The 12,320-nt window shown below is 37.7% G+C and overlaps 1 pseudogene; it reads right to left on the bottom strand.

Moving 5' to 3' along the window:
* Positions 1-1,517: 1,517 nt before the first annotated feature.
* Positions 1,518-12,320, bottom strand: part of LOC149527951 (putative beta-1,3-galactosyltransferase 2) — a 31,189-nt pseudogene continuing 20,386 nt past the window's right edge.

Here is a 12,320-nt window from a genome sequence, read left to right as displayed (position 1 = left end):
CTAAAAGGTTGTGACTGTTGGAGGAAAGATTAGAAGCATTTTTACTTAGTTATGCAAAAAGTTGCAAAGTTGCATAGCAACTTTTGCACTTTTAATGCTTTTTTTACATTTTAGTGCCTAAAAGGAATTTTAACCATTAAAATGAGTCTAGATTGACCCAACACAACTAATAGACCCTAGATTATAATTATATGCATTCAAATTACATAAATTGTGTCCTTGTGAGCTCATTGTGGAACGAGTTCATAATATACCCAAATTGCTAATGGGCTGCACAAAAGGGTTGACCTTGAACCTAAGAGGCCCAAACACCCTTATTTCATCATTCCATGTGAGAGTGCTCCTGCACCACTAAGAGACATGAGCCACAATGCAAATGGATTTTTGTGTAGATTTATACTTAATTCTTACCAAGCAAAAATCAAGAGCAACATATTGAAAGGTTATGTTAAACAAAAATAATATTGATGATAACCTTCAATCTACCTTTGAACCCTTTTAAAAAAATTCAAATCACAATATACTTTTTTATTTAGGAAAAACAATATGTGCATTTTTCAATTCACTTGCTTCATTTGTCTTTTACTCTTTTCTATCCTCACCTATATAATTCAAACTCCTACTACATGCAATATACTTTCTAAAAATTCCAACTTATTAAATGGGTTATCCCTTAGCAATTCCATGCTAGGGACCCTTCCCTAAGCTAGAGACTTATGCCTTAACTTGATCATTTCCCTATGGTGAGATATGCCTTGAATTTTAGACCAATTAGTGACTCTTCCAAATACATTGTGACTTCCTACACCCTAGCTATCACACCTAGGTCTAATGACCCTTATTGATGCAAAGTACATAGCCTACTTCTACCACTTGGTTCTTAAACCTCTAAGGGTACCCAAACCTACTTCAAGATGATATCTTGGTTACCAACCTTTGCCAAATTATGACCTTTACTTATCTAAGTGGACTCCACCCTCCTAAGGTCCTTCCATTTTCCTAGGGTTCTTGGAAAACTTGGATCAAAATATGGCTTTAGGGACACTTGCCCTTAACTAGGCCAATTAAGGGAAAAAAAGTAAAAAGGTTTCAAGACTTCAAACTTAGACTCAATTCATCATTTTTGTGACTAAACCACTAGGATTCATGCACTTTCAAGGCCCGAGCACCTTCGAAGGATCAATATCCCTAACTTAGGCCTAGAATTCCTAGTAGGTCAAAATTAAATTTTCCTTGGCAATCTTCCAAACTTTCCAAAGGACAAGGCCAATTTATCACCTTTTAAAATACCTTTTACCTATTTCTTGAAGACTCAATGAATTCTTAGTTATCTTTGGATTAAAATATTACACAAATGTAAAAGATTTAGACTTTTAAGATAGATATCAACTTTAAACAACATATAAAATGACACTAGCTTTTTATGTAGAATTACCCACTCTAATGAAAGCAACAAATAAGTTCTACCCAAAAAACAAAAACATGAACTATCTAAACAAATTATAACAAAAAATATACTATTTAGATGAAACCATGAATGATGATAATGTATCTAGACTGGCATGCACACCATCATCAACTTTAACATAGAAATCAACATCCCATTTAGTGAGTGTTGTAGAGAAGTAGATCTTGGTCTTTGTTGAGGGCTGATGGTAGCCTTCAACATGTTTGAGTCTAAGTAAATCATTATGCTTTGCATCTTCTTCTTCAATTACTTGATCCAAAATGCCACCTAGTGTAGCATTGTGCCCAATCACAAACCTTATCACTATCCCCTTCTCCTCCTCCAACTTCTTTAGCTTTGCCCTTGCCATTCTCATTTCCCATTTCCCATTTGAGTCGTGGGCTTCAAACAAGACATAGTAATATTCAAATTAAAATACTTACAATTGTTACAAGTGTTTTAATTGACTATAGTTGTTGACCTTGTGGCATCCAAGTGCGTCGAACAGAATCACATCATTTTCTACTATTGAAAGCAATGTTGATTCCCACCACAACAATTACATTTTTGGCTGAAGATTTATTTTCTTTCTCCACTCCATTCATCTTCATTCCATTCACAACTCTTGCTGCTCCTAATTTCATTTCTAGTGAAGAAATTGTTTTGTCTAATGACATGCATCACTTATGCCCCTTTATATTCCTCAAATGAATTTTAAAACCATATATTACAATACCACTTATCCCAATAGATTTAGCTAATTTAAACTTCTCATTCATTTATATATATCTTAGATGATAACACATCAAAATTCAATCTAGCATTATAAGATAGGTTTTATAAGTTTATGATTCAAAAATAAATTTGTTTTAGAGTTTATCTGAAATAATTATAGATGGCAAAAAAAATAAAAGATAAAATCATGTTAGTCATAATATCATTATTGGTAACAATGTTCCAACTGCAAAGAATTATTTGTTTGAGCTTCTAGCAATGATCAAGTGGCTTACTGAATGGCTTGATCAGTCCTGGAAACTTCTCCCATTATATCCTTGCTTTGGCCAGTTTCAAGTTTCTGGTTACATGCACACAATCATGACTTTACATCACAAAGCATTCACATTCTAACAATTTTCATGTTCTTTCATTACATTTTGATCTATACAACAAATTCTAAACTTTCTCTTATTCAAATGACTAATCAAAAAATGGGTCTTATTAAAGAATCTAATATAAATTAAAATAATGTATCTAGATTTTAAACAAATCAAAACAAAAAATCTGTGATTTAAACTTATCTCATCACTTACACATAATAACAATACCCACCTTGTCATGTGGATAGTCTTGGGGGAGAGGTTGCAACATTGTTTTGGGTGAGGGACAGTCCACATTCAGTATGCAAATAACATACCAATGCAGAAACAAGCAAGGTAGAGGAATACAATGAATTTGAAGGGAATGGTAGAAAGGGAAACTCCAACTCCTCATAGCTTCTTTTGATCTTCTAGACACCTAAATATTTTCCCAAAGACCCCAAGGAATTTAAATCTATCTAAAGACCTACAAAGTCCTTATTGCATATAAAATAACTCAAATTCCTAAAATTTAACCTTTGGTTCAATTTGGTAGCTTGGCTTATAATGACACCAAGGATCCAATCGACCACTCTTTCTCTCTCGCCATCTCTCCCAATTAAATCTAATGAACCAACTAGATTTTCTCTACATTTTAATATCTCAAGTATTTCCTCGTGGTCTGACTCACAAACTTTCCAAAGAATCTTATTATGTGGTTTTTCACCATATTTTATCAAGTGGACATTTGATGCAACAACAAGGTTTGAATAATGAAGAACCTTCCTCTCTATTTTCCAATCCTTGAATAACCACAAGTTAGGGATCTTCATAGAATATCATCTAAGCCATGTGTCGGTTATAGTGACCATACCGATATGGTACTCTTAACCTTCACCATCTATAATCAAGTGATCCAATTTTTGTTTGGCTTGGACACAACACAAATAATAATATGTCCCTTCTTCATTATCTTTAGGTGCAATAACAAAAAAGACATGGCTTCCAGTAATAAATGTATAAGATGTGGTCATTAATTTAGAAAATACTTAGGTAAAAGTTATAAAGTTACATATTGAAATTATAAAGATATATATATATATATATATATATATATATGGTTACACTAGATCAGACAAGTGGTCAAAGTCAATAGATGAATCCATCTCTACCATTTCCAGTGCCTTTGGGGGACAATATGTGTCAACTGGGTCCAAAACTCATATATGCCATTTGTCCACCCATTCAGTCGACTCATAGTCATCCCTATTTTCCTCTACACATGATAGACAATAGCATGCCATTTTTTATGTGTGGATACTCCATGAACCTACATCAGAGCTTCTAAAAGAGTGCAACTCACTTGATCTTGTTAGTGTGCAACAATCCTCATATGGTGCAATGTTAGTATTCTATCAACCAAAAAATATGTGAACCGTAGACTCACCTTCCTTACCTAGACACATTTTAGTGTTACACCACCGGATGATGGATTTTGCATGCCAATATTGCTCCATCTTTGTACTTTAGTTCTTCACGGGCTAAGGCTCTTTTGATGCATGTGCCTGTACCATCGTGATCTCCTTTTTTATGACCAACTTTTGTGAAATTTCACATATATTGAATTCTACACAACCTGTGCATCCTGCTCAACCAATAGAACATCTGTGTATTCTTGAATTGAAATGCACAATGGTCTGACCAAATAATGTGTTGACAATATGGTATGCCCTTGTTAACCAAATCTCCATAAAATAGTTGGAAACAACCATGTACAAACTCCATAGAATGTGATCGATCATCACTGATGTAAAAATGGTACTCCCTCAAAATCTTCCTGTCATCCTCTGTACTTGTAGGTGAATGCATGAATGTTATGTGAACAAATATGGAAACTTGTTGAGAAGTATAATACTTTGCTTGCACCTCATTTTGTGGTTGTAGTGTGTAGTTCTCTATGAAATCTACAACCAAAACAATGGTATCTAGTGGAAACATATCCTTGCACAACTTGAATTGCAAATTACACTATCAAGCTCTATGTGTATGCCTTGCATACTTATAAATAATCTTTTCATGAAAAATATTCATGAACTCATACACTGGAATCTTTTCAATTACTAAATCACATCTTTTACCCTATTTCCCATCTTTTAGAGCATATTTCACTGTCTTAAATTTTTCATAATCTATTATTTCATTTCCAATTGCACGTGTACTATCCATATGTTCACAAGTTGATAAAAGTTGCAAAGAACCACAAAATAAGCATGTACCATCCAAGCATGATGTCTTTTAAACAATTTGGCTGTCCCCTATTTCACATAAAATATTGGATATGAATTCCCTTGAAGATCTTGGTGGCTCATTCATGTCACAATCTTGCAAAACAAACTTAGAATGCAAAAACACACATATATGCCTAAAAACATCAAAATGGTTAGAAAATTCAATATGTATCCTACAACAACAAGTTGTGTATGTGTGATTTATCTTCACATAAAAAGGTTTACCCATCTCAAAAAATCTTTGACTTATTTAAATTTGAGGATATATACCAATAAATTTTGCAAAAAATTATGTTTGAGTTGAGTCCAAAAAATGTTTCGCATGTGGGTTGCAATTTTGGCTACCAATCCTCATTCTTATAACATATTTTTGATTAGGGGAAACACGTGTTATTTTTCCAAAAATCTTCGATCAATGATTTCAAAGCTTCACTAATTTCTTTATCCTTTTGTGATAGTCTACTACTAAATGTCCATAACTCATTTTTTGTTGGATCTTCCAATCTCTCAGGACTTAGCATGGCTCTCCTTAGAGTACCTTTACCAATTTTCAATATTTTGTGTGTCTTTCTCATGAGTTGAGCTTTCTTCATTTGGGTACTTACTATTTTTCATGTAAGTACTCATCTTTTGATATTACTAGCTTTTATGCATGATTTAGAACCCACTTTGTCATAAGCACTCATTAGATTCTTTACAATACTTTTTTCATTTGAATCGTCCATTTTTCTTAGCCCAAGAATCTTCATGATAGGCCTAAATTTCAAATTCATCATCATTTCAACAAATAATTTGCATTGACCTATAATATTTAATTCTTCAAAGAATAATCTCCACATACAATTAACTTTTCTTTGACAAGTACACTTGCTAATCTTGTCAGGCATTGATTTCAAAATGTTAGTATCAATATCAATCAAATATTTTGGTCTTCTAAAATGAATTCTAGAAGGTATTATAATATCTTCCATTCCCTCAACATTTTGAACATCAACATAAGGTTGATTATATTGTGTACCTTGAACTAAAGATGATGTGCCTTGGCAATAAGATGCAAAAGATGGAATATCACCTACTTGATATGTTGATGTTGTGCCTTCAACATGACATGATGGAATGTGTACATCATCAGATCTACAAATTAGTGTCTCTTCAACATGAGAGCATGATATGACTCCAATATTGGAAGATGGTGTAGCTTCACAATTTAATTATCTTTTTGAGAATAATAGTCTCATTTGTTCTCTTTGTCTTTCCAATTCTTCCTCTTTGTTTCTTTGTATCGATGGTTCTTATTCCTCTTCAAAAGTCAATTCTTCATTATTGCTTTGCAATTTTTTTTCTTCATGTAGTAGTTTCATTTCATCTCTTTTAATTGCCAAATCTACCTCCCTCTCTTCTTTTGTTTGAGTTTTTGGTTTCTTCCTTGGCATGATGATGATTTCTATATGTCAAATTATTCAAACATCTAAATTACTTACAATTTATAAATTACAAATAATTCAAATAAATATAAAAATTACAATTATTTCAATGAATGCACAATATATATCAAACAACTTGCCAAATTTCTAACAATTTCTAAATAATAATTCATTTAAACATAAAAATTTCAATGAATTCACTATATATTAAACAACATGTCAAATTATAATCAAATTTGTCTCTATATATCAACAAAAAATATTTAAAAAGGACTACACTAACCTTTTCTATAGAAAAAATATTAAAAAAGCCTTCAAATAACATATCCAATGATTGAATTTGATGTTTGCTAGCTTCAAAAACTCTTCAAATAGTGTTTTCTAACTTCCAACAGCTTGAAACCCATGTTTTCTATCAGAACAATAGAATGCACAACAACAACAAAAGTAGAATATGGATCAGCAGGTACCCAAACTTGCTTAATGACCATTTTTTGGTGATTTCACATAGTGTGTATGCATTATAGCATGTATGCACTATAAAGCATGTACGCACTATAGTGCATATGCACTATGTAAAAATAAATCTCTCCCTAACCCACCATCCCCCATCCCCTACTCTCTCTCTCTGCCTACTCTTTCTCTCCTCTTCCATCCCATACTCTCTGTCACTCTCTCTCTCCTCTCCCATCCCCTACTCTCTGTCTCTCTCTCTCTCTACCTCTCCTACTCCCTCTCCCATTGCCTACTCTCTCATTCTCTCTCTCCCATCCCCTACTCTCTCACTCTCTCTCCTCTCCCATCCCCTACTCTCCCTCACTCTCTCCTCTCCCATCCCCTACTCTCTCTCTTGCTCTCCCTCTCCCACTACCTACTCTCTCTCCCATCCCCTACTCTCTCTCCCCTCTCCCATCCCCTAATCTCTCTCTCTCTTCCTACTCTCTCTCCTCTCCCATGACCTACTCTCTCACACACTCTCTCCAGTCCCATTGGCTACTCTCTCTCTCACTCTCCTTCTCCTACTCTCTCTCCCACTTCCTACACTCTCTCTCTCCCATCCCATACTCTCTCACTCTCTCTCCTCTGCCATCCCCTACTCTCTATCACTTTCTCTCTCCTCTCCCATTCCCTACTCTCTCTCTCACTCTCTCTCTCCTCTCCCATCCCCTACTCTCTCTTCCTCTCCCTCTCCTACTCACTCTCTCATTGCGTACTCTCTCTCTCCCCTCTCCCATCCCCTACTCTCTCTCTCTCACTCACACACTCTCATCCTCCTCTCTCTTTCTCACTCTCTCTCTCGCTAAATACTCTCTCTCCTATCCCCTACTCACTCTCTCTCTCCCATCCCATTCTCTCTCTATCACCCCCTACTCTCTCACACACTCTCACACTCTCTCCCATCCCCTACTCTCTCTTACACACACTCTCATCCCCCTCTCTCTCCCTCTCCCACTCCCTCTCGTAGCACCTACTCTCTCTCTCCCACCTGCTACTCTCTCTCTCACACTCTCTCTCTTGGGCTACTCTCTCTCCCCTCTCCCATCCCCTACTCTCTCTTTCACACACACACTCCCATCCCCCTCTCTTTCTCCTCTCCCATCCCCTACTCTCTAGATCTCTCACACACACTCCCATCCCCCCTCTCTCTCCCTCTCCTATTCCCTCTCCCACCACCTACTATCTCTCTCTCTCTCACTCTCTCTCCCTCTCTACTCTCTCTCTCTCTCCCATCCCCAAATCTCACTCTCTCTCCCATCCCCTACTCTCTCTCACACTGTCTCCCATCCCCTACTCTCACTCTCTCTCTTACACACATTCTGATCCCCCCTCCCCCTCTCCCTCTCCCATTCTCTCTCCCACCACCTACTCTCTCTCTCCCATCCCCTAATCTCTCTTGGGCTACTATCTCTCTCTCCCCTCTCCCATCCCATACTCTCTCTCTTTCACACATCCACACACTCTCATCCCCCCCCTCTCTCCTCTCCCATCCCCTACTCTCTAGATCTCCCACACACACTCCCATCCCCCCTCTCTCTCTCCCTCTCCCACTACCTATTGTATCTCTCTCACTCTCCCCCTCTGTACTCTCTTTCTCATCCCCTACTCTCACTCTCTCTCTCCCATCCCCTACTCTGTCTCTGCCACCCCTACTCTCTCTCACACACTCTCTCATCCCCTACTCTCTCTCTCTTACACACACTCTCATCCCCCCTCTCTTCTCCCTCTCCAACTCCCTCTCCCACAACCTATTCTCTCTCCCCTCTCTCATCCCCTACTCTCTCTCTTTCACACACACACACACACACCCATCCCCCTCTCTTTTTCTCTCTCTTCTCTCCCATCCCCTACTCTCTCTCTCTCTCTCTCTCTCTCTCTCTCTCTCTCTCTCTCTCTATCTATCTCACACACACACACACACACTCACTCTCTCCCTCTCTACTCTCTCTTTTCCACCTCCTACTCTCCCTCACATTCTCACACTCTCTCCCATCCCCTACTCTCTCTCTCTCTCTCTTACACACATTCCCATCCCCCTCTCTCTCTCCCTCTCTCACTCTCTCTCCCCTCTCCCATCCCCTACTCTCTCTCTTTCTCTCTCTCACACACACACACACTCCCATCCCCCCTCTCTCTCCTCTCCCATCCCCTACTCTCTCTCCCCTCTCCAATCCCCTACTCTCTCTCTCACTCGCACACTCTCATGCTCCTCTCTCTCTCACTCTCCCTCTCCCACTCTCTCTCCCACTGCCTAATCTCTCTCTCTCCCATCCCCTACTCTCTCTACCACGCCCTACTCTCTCTCTCTCTCTCTCTCATCCTCTACTCTCTCATACACACACTCACATCCCCCCTCTCTCTCTCTCTCTCCCTCTTCCACTCCCTCTCCCAATACCTACTCTCTCTCACTCTCTCTCCCATCCCCTACTCTCTCTCTCTTTCATAGACACACACTCCCATCCCCCCTCTCTCTCTCTCTCTCTCACATCCCCTACTCTCTAGATCTCTCACACACACTCCCATCCCCCCCTATCTCTCCCTCTCCCACTTCTCCCACCACCTACTCTCTCTCTCTTTCCCTCTCTACTCTCTCTCCCATCCCCTACTTTCTCTACCACCCCTATTCTCTCTCACACTCTCTCTCATTCCCTACTCTCTCTCTTACACACACTCCCATTTCCCCTCTCTCACTGCCTACTCTCTCTCTCCCTTTCTCAGGCTACTCTGTCTCTCTCTTAGGATACCCTCTCTCTCCCCTCTTCCATCCCCTACTCTCTCTCTTTCACACACACACACACACACATACCCATCCCCCCCTCTCCCTCCCCTCTCCCATCCCCTACTCTCTCTCTCTCACACACACACATCCATCATCTTCTCTCTCTCACTCTCCCTCTCCCACTTCATCTCCCACTGCCTACTCTCTCCCATTCCCTACTCTCAATCTATCTCTCCCATCCTGTACTCTCTCTCTCTTCCACCTCTACTCTCTCTCACTCACTTCCTCTCTGTCCCATACCCTACTCTCTCTCCCCCTCTCCCATCCCCTACTTTCTCTCTCTGCCACCCCTACTCTCTCTGACACTCTCACACTCTCTTCCATGCCTTAATTTCTCTCTCTCTCACACACCCATACTCCTCTCTCTCTCCCTCTCTTGCTCCCTCTCCCATAGCCTACTCTCTCTCTACCATCCCCTACTCTCAATTTCTCTCTCCCATCACGTACTCTCTCTACCACCCCTACTCTCTCTCACACTTCCTCTCTCTCCCATCTCATACTCTCTCTTTTCCACCCCTACTCTCTCTCTCGCTTCCTCTCTCTCCCATCCTATATTCTCTCTATTTCCCCTACTCTCTCTCTCTCACTTCCTCTCTCTCCCACCCTACTCTCTCTCTCTCTCCCCCCATCCCCTACTCTCTCTCTCTCTCACACACACACTTCCCCTCTCCCCCATCCCCTACTCTCTCTCTCCCCTCTTCCATTCCATACTCTCTCTCTCTCTCTCTCTCTCTCTCTCTCTCTCTCTCTCTCACACACACACACACACACACACACACACACACACACACACACACACACAAACACACACACACACACACACACCCATCCCCACCCCTCTCCTCTCTCTCTCACTCTCACTCTCACTCTACCTCTCTCCTTCCCTCTCTATGCACTATTTAGGTCTCAATAGTGTGTGCACACTAAAGCATGCACACATTATCAAGACTTAAATTTAAAAAGCTTTAAATAGCATGTGTGCGCTATAGGGTGCACACATTATTCAAAGCTTTGCATTCTACCAAGCCTAAGGTTTGGTTTTTCCTTAGGGATCCAACCCAAAGGTTTGGAGTCTGTAAACTAGTTTGAGACATGTTTTGCTACAAACATACAAAAAATAATTGATTTTTCTTGTGTGCTCTCCTTCAAGTTTTCTTATGGTTGAGCATCAATAAAATTAGGTTACTTGACATTGTAGGTCTCTGTGTTAGCTATATAACCATATAATTTATTATTTATTTGAACTATTTTAAGCCTTTCATCTATAATTTCTTTTGAATATATATCCATTTTTTGTCAAAAACAAACATATACTAATTGGGCTATAGATTTTAACTCATTCATCAAATTTTGCAACAACTTAGTTTCTTAGAAACTAGACTGCATTCTACACACTTTGAAAAAAAGGATGTTTTGATTTTAGATTAGTTTTCAATCATTTCTAGGGGGAGCACACAGATATTTCATATTTTTGGGATGTGTCTAATTAAAAAATTCATTAAATAAAATACACAATATAAAATTACCCAAAAAATCTGGGATAAACTACATAGTGTTAGATAACTTTTGACCAGAGTGATTAAAGAATTTCAAAACGAAAGTTAAAATTTTAGGGGGGCCACATTTTTTATTGTGTTATATTTTTTTGAAATAAATAGTAGCACTTTCTGTGGCCTCCTTTTTTGAGGACCTAAAAGTAAACCATTTTGAAAAAAATTAGTAATTTAGAAACTAGATTCAAAGGACTACTACTTTTATTTTTGTCATATCTTAAAATTTTGAGCATAACTATCTTCAAATTCTTGTTGAAGTTTAGAAATTGTTGATTTCATAAAAAAGTTGTCCACTTATAACCCCCTTTTGGCACCACAACTTGGTGCACTTACCCAATATCAAATGAGTTGACATTTTAGAAACCATTTTTTACATTGAGGTAATATGTTGTTCATGTTCTTGTTTATCCCCCCTAGCTAAGAGGGAGTGTTGATGTTTGGTAGCTTCATTCAGTTAAACCTATGAGACTATAGTATAAATATTCATATATGGGTTAGTGCAAGAAGTTGGTCTCACTTTTGGCCAAAAAGTAGAAGTTTTTTTCCTATTTTTGAAATATATTGTCAAATGATGCCAAAATTTGAGCCATTTAGAAATTAAATATAAAAAAATTCAGAAATAAAAATTGTAGTGCTCAGAATCTTCTTTTTGAATATGTAATTTATTTGTATACCCATATGATAGATTATATTTTTGGTATGGATCTGTAAAAATGACTTTTTCAAAATGTTTGTTTCAAGAGCATACCATGCTCATGTACTAACACCATAATTTGACACAACTAAATGATTTTTTGTGAATCCTTTTAAATGAAGTTACCTAACACACCAAATATTGATGAGAATAATTTTCTTCAATTTTATTAGTGGATTTTTTAAATTAATTTTTAATTGAGGATTAAGCTAATTTCTAAAACCTCTCGTGTATGGACGCCATAATTTAATCAATTTTTTTTCTTTTTCTTTTTAACCTCAAAAGAATTGTGTGAGAATTGATGTCATGTAAATTAATTTACAAAATATGAAAAAATAAAATGATATTAAAATTTTAGTGAATGTCATTATTTAATGTTTAAGAAATACTTTTGATTAATAAATAATGGAAAAATAGAAAATGAACTCATAACACTATAAAATTTACACTTTTGAAATCAGAATAGTAAGACCTATAATGGGTTTTAATTTTGTCAAAAAATTCAATTAGGACGACCATATAAAAATTATGACAATCCCTAAAATTGTCAATTAAATTCCT

Source organism: Cupressus sempervirens, chromosome 11, assembly GCF_028749045.1.
Source record: "Cupressus sempervirens isolate cs-2001-9-10 chromosome 11, ASM2874904v1, whole genome shotgun sequence".
In the NCBI taxonomy this organism is placed as follows: Eukaryota; Viridiplantae; Streptophyta; class Pinopsida; order Cupressales; family Cupressaceae; genus Cupressus; species Cupressus sempervirens.
This window is presented reverse-complemented; position numbering and strand designations above follow the sequence as displayed.